General features: G+C 38.6%; 1 long non-coding RNA gene across 1 annotated transcript; it reads right to left on the reverse strand.

Annotated features, from left to right (window-relative positions):
* Nucleotides 1–321: 321 nt before the first annotated feature.
* LOC147466596 (uncharacterized) lies at nt 322–681 on the reverse strand. Its single transcript, XR_015190802.1, has 2 exons — nt 610–681; nt 322–477 (listed from the first exon to the last, which is right to left on the reverse strand). It is a non-coding gene; the product is annotated as an uncharacterized LOC147466596 (long non-coding RNA).
* Between the last annotated feature and the right edge of the window lie 4,366 nt (nt 682–5,047).

The raw sequence follows: 5,047 nt of genomic DNA on the forward strand, positions 1-5,047 counted from the left end.
ATCATACTACAGGTTTTTGAATTGGTCGCAGCCCAATACCCAGGACTATTTCAAAGAATAGTATGTCAACGTAGATATTTATATTGACAAGAGAATTTGAATACCCTACTCACTGCGCCACTTGTAGTAGGTTTCTTAACTATTGATATTTTTTTCTGTGCATATGTATCTTACACATTTATAATTGATTGAAGTTTAAGAAAATCTGTATTATGTTCTTTTCCATTTCATTTTTCATGTTAATTTATTCTTTTCATTTAAATTAATGATTATTTGTATTGGATATTTATCTTATTCTTATGGCAAAGGAAAGTGCTTGGAGTATAATAGAGATTTATTATAACAAATAAAAGAAAAATATATTGACACTGAATACAAATTTGACATTGGATGGTTACTGCAGTTCGGCGTGATTCTTCAGAAACTGCGAGTAGCTTTTGTTATGTTTTTCCAGATGATGTATATACAAAAAAAAGGCTGAAAATAGTTTACAAATTAAACAAATATAATAAAGTTCAATGTAAAGTTATTCAGATTACCTTAGCACATACAGTTATATTTATATACATTTAACAAAAGAAAATTCCTCTCCTTGAGGAGACAACTCACGAGAGTGGTGGGTGGAAGGCGAGTGAGGACTCACCCTTGTTTAGAAGGTGTGAGGTCACTTCCCAATTACCCTCAGGCATCTAACCTTATCCGAAAAAGTCTGGCTACGCATGCTCGTTTGCGTAAACTCGTTAACCATTCTATGGTTAGTTCGACATTTCACCACGTATATAATATGCATATATGACAAATCCACCGACAATACCCCCTATTTAATTTAATAATAGAGGATTTTAATTTCTACAGTTGGTGGCGTTATAATATTTACAAATCTATATTGGCTAGCGACTTAAGAAGTCAGCTCCAACATTATCTTTGCCTCTTATATATTCAACAGAGAAAGAATAACCCTGCAATGCCAAAGCCAAGCGCATTAGCCTACCGTTTGAATTCTTCATACTAAAGAGATAAGATAAAGTTTTCTGGTCTGTTTGTAGGAATAAAACTCCTTGCCATACAGGTAAAACTCTGAATTTTTGCCTATGGCCCATAACAATGGCCAGGCACTCTTTCTCGATGGTTGCATAGTTACCTCACGGTACAAGCAATTTCCTACTTCATAGCAATGGGCATCTTACAACCATTCACATCTTGCAAGAGTACTGCTCCTACCCCCGTGTCACTGGCATCCTGTACGAAGATAGAACATTTTAGACATAGCTGGCAAGCAAAGTATTGGGTTAGACATTAAAGAACATTTAAAGAAATTGAAGCTGTCCAGTCTGATGCTGTGGCTTCCAATCAAGTTTGTTACTGCTATACTTTTTTCAGCATTTCACTGAGGGAGCTGCAAGTACTCGCAAATTTTGTAACAAACCATCGATATAATAACCTGTAGTCACCAAAAAGGATCCTGAGTTGTTTTTTAGTTGTAAGGTAAGGGCATAGCGTTAATAGCTTTTCAACCTTTTCGTCAAGTGGGGTGATATAGTTTTAAGGTCCCAGCAAATACATCCTAGGTATTTAATTTTTGGATAACCAAAGAAAACATTTAGAAGGAACTAACAGTCAGTCCGTGATCTCTTAGTCTAGTCCAACGCACTTGTTTCACACCGTGGCATATGTTTACATTCCAGTCACTATTATGCACTACAATATTGTCAAAGTAACAATCCGTATTGGATAAACCACGTAAAACCTTAACCATCAATTCTAATAAACGTTTGCACACGCAGTTTTCAATCCCAAACGGCATTACTTCCACTGCATTAATCCTCTGTGAGTGGCGTAAGAAGAAGTGTAAATTCTACATGGTTTTTGACAAGGGATTTGCCAGTAACCCTTGCATCAAATTCTAATTCACCGAAATATACATCATTTTGTCCAAATTTATTTCAGAGCATTCTTCAGTAGTGGGCATGGGTTCGGCGTCATAAACTCAGATATACTATTAATGGCCCGGAAGTCAATACAAACCCTCGCCATGTCCCATCAGCCTCCTTAACCAGAACTAACCCGGTGGAGCAATATGGGTGACTCTGAGGGTTCTATAACAACCGAGTTGCTTAAACATCTTATGCCACCTCCCTATTGAACTCATGACTTAAATGATGAGGGATAGGATATTTTTCTTGTGCACAGGACATCAGATGTCAATTTAATATTGTGCTCTATTGATGAAGTTATCATCCCTGGCTTTATCACATATTATATCGTTTGAAACGGCTTTAGCAAAGTTAATGCATTTTATTCTTCAGTCTGAATCGGAGATAACCTTAATCACTGATATTAGGTTTATCTCTAAATTGGTAATTACATCAAAGTAGAATCAGGTTCGCATGGTTTCCGTCCACTAGCAATTCATCTTCAACACAAATTTGGGCTATATTACATTCAGGTTTACATTTTTAGTCATTTTCACGTCGTGAAAATATTTTTTAACATATTTATATGATAAGTTCTCCTTCCCCCTGCATCTTCACAACATAGTCAACACCATTTTTCCATGACACCATGATTACAGGGTAGACGGTCCACGGCCACTGCATCACTAATTTATTGCCTACATGTAGGCAACAAAACTACACTTCATCTCCGACATATAATTTAACGTACTTTAGTCCCTTTTTGTCATAGTATGCTTTGTAATTTTCTACAGCTTATTTCAGCATATGACAGCTAGTTTGGGCCGTTTTCCTCTAATCGAGAACGGAGGTCAAGGACGTACCTGGTAGGTTGTTTTTTTACCTCCGTTATCAATGCCATCTTTTGACCAAAGCTCGTGTAGTATACTCAATGGACCACGTACCTTACGCCCTTATAAAAAGTTCAAAAGGGGAAAACTTTAAGCTGTCGTTAGGCGTCCTCGCGGTAAGCAAATAATGCTGCGGGGATGTACCGATCCCAGTCTTTCGGATGTTCTGAGCAACAGCTTTTTATAATGATGGATTTTTAAAACACCCAATTAAGCCTTTCAACGGCGCCATTACAACATGCGTTATGGTGACGTGTACCAAGGCTTTCACAAGAGAGCAAACGATGAATTTCGCTCATTATGTCAGATTTAAACTGGAGCCGCGATCAGACATTATTTCCTTCGATGCCAATGCGAAGAATATTTCGACTAAAGCTTCGGCAACAGTTTATGGTGTCTATAATTCTATATCGGTACCGCCTCAGGGTATCTAGTGCGTAATCTATTAAAGTGAGAATATATTTTATGTCCCCTTTCTGAACTTGGCGTGAACTGGACCAACAATATCTATCGCTACAAACGAGAAAATGGCACTGATAATGACGGGGATGTTCTTCATTGGCACCTTCCATACGCTCCCTCTGGCTGAAAATTTTCTTCTGCATTTAGGGCAACGAACGGCAAAACCTTTAATGTCGGCCTCCGGCACCAGGCCAAAAGAAGTGATCAAAAATTTTACTAGATGGTCTTAGGTGTGAAGAAGTGGCCAGCTTAAAGGGCCTTCGTGAGCAAGTGCATTACATCACTGCGATATTTCCACGGGCACCACCACTGTTTCCCTCCTATTTCATACTTCATTCTTGACTGGCTACAACAAACTCCTGTAAATCAATCCATTCAGTCATCCTGTTAATTGACAGAGCGACTCTTACTCTTAACAGATTCACCATTTGCTAATTTTGGTCTCTTATAGATTTCAGACTGTTACAAGGACCTGTTTGTTCTTTAACATATCATCTTTAGTGATACTCCTAGTTCAGGAAATCAGGGCAGGAAAGAGTTTGTAGATTTTAGATAGATTCTTCCTTCGAAGAGCGAGTTTGAACGTTAAGGCTAGTTCCGCAAGCTTAACAAACCAATATTTTCATCTTTATAATCAAAATTGAATTTAGAAGGGTTTTCCCTTGTGTATTGGCCTGACAATTTGTTATGGTGCCCCTTTACGTATTAGTGACCTGTATCATGCTGTGAGTCCGTTACCATAAGGAAATCTAACCGCCAGGATATAAGACCAATTAAAACATCGGCAAAACTTAATATGAGCGCATGCGATGTGCAGCTTAATCCATCCAGTAAAGAATTTTCTTTGTATCAAGACATCTCACTTTAGGAAACACACTCGGGACAACCGAGAAATCGTACACCTTTACTTAGCAACTTGGTTAAGCCTGAAATCTAGATGGTACCAATTGTTTCGTTTACTATTACACTAGAGATCACAACCCGTGCGGTGTCCCAGAACTGATCTCGAGCCGGTTTTTTTCACCAAAGTCCTTCCATTAGGATCAGACAGGCTGTTTGGAGGTACAAGTTCTGCTTCAAACACAAAATTTACTTTTAGAAGCAATAGCTTTATTGTTAAAATTTACGAGGATTGTCAGGGCTCTGGGACGTATATGACCGGATTTTCGCTGCAGCCGTGACACTTCACACTTCTGTGTTATCCTTTCCCTTGGGATTGCAGTTTTGACGGACGCGCGGGACTTAATTTCTCGATAGTTATGCGCGCCACGATAAGCGATCTGCCGCTTCCTTCTGCCATGTCATGTGAATCACTAAAGCCACGCTCTTTCCAAGAATACCCAAGGTCATAAAACCACAGTTCATAAGGAGTTGGTCAGTAATAAGAGAAATCACACAATGAATTCGTAATCTTTAGGGACTTTGCTCATGCTTAGCCATCTTTCTAAATTAAGTTTCATTCCTTACTAAAGCTGAACGTAGCTCTCTCTATCTTTGATTTTACTTTCTCTAAATTTACGGCGGTATGAATCGGCATCTATAGTGTAAGCCTTTAGCAAAGCGTCTTTTCAGTTTATTGTAAGTCCTTAATACTTTCGTCCTGGTAAAGATGTGATACACCTTCAAACGCCCGAACCTCGCAAGCACGAACCAAGTAACATACGTGGATAGTCTTCCCTCTTCCCACTTGTGAATCTTCTCTAATCTTAGTTCTTTCGAATCCGGTGTAAATAACTATCTCAATTCGTCATCTTCATCAGTAAAAATAGGCAGCCTAAGACC

This window comes from Penaeus japonicus, unplaced genomic scaffold (assembly GCF_977035675.1).
Source record: "Penaeus japonicus unplaced genomic scaffold, GWHDUDI00000001_assembly GWHDUDI00000042, whole genome shotgun sequence".
In the NCBI taxonomy this organism is placed as follows: domain Eukaryota; kingdom Metazoa; phylum Arthropoda; class Malacostraca; order Decapoda; family Penaeidae; genus Penaeus; species Penaeus japonicus.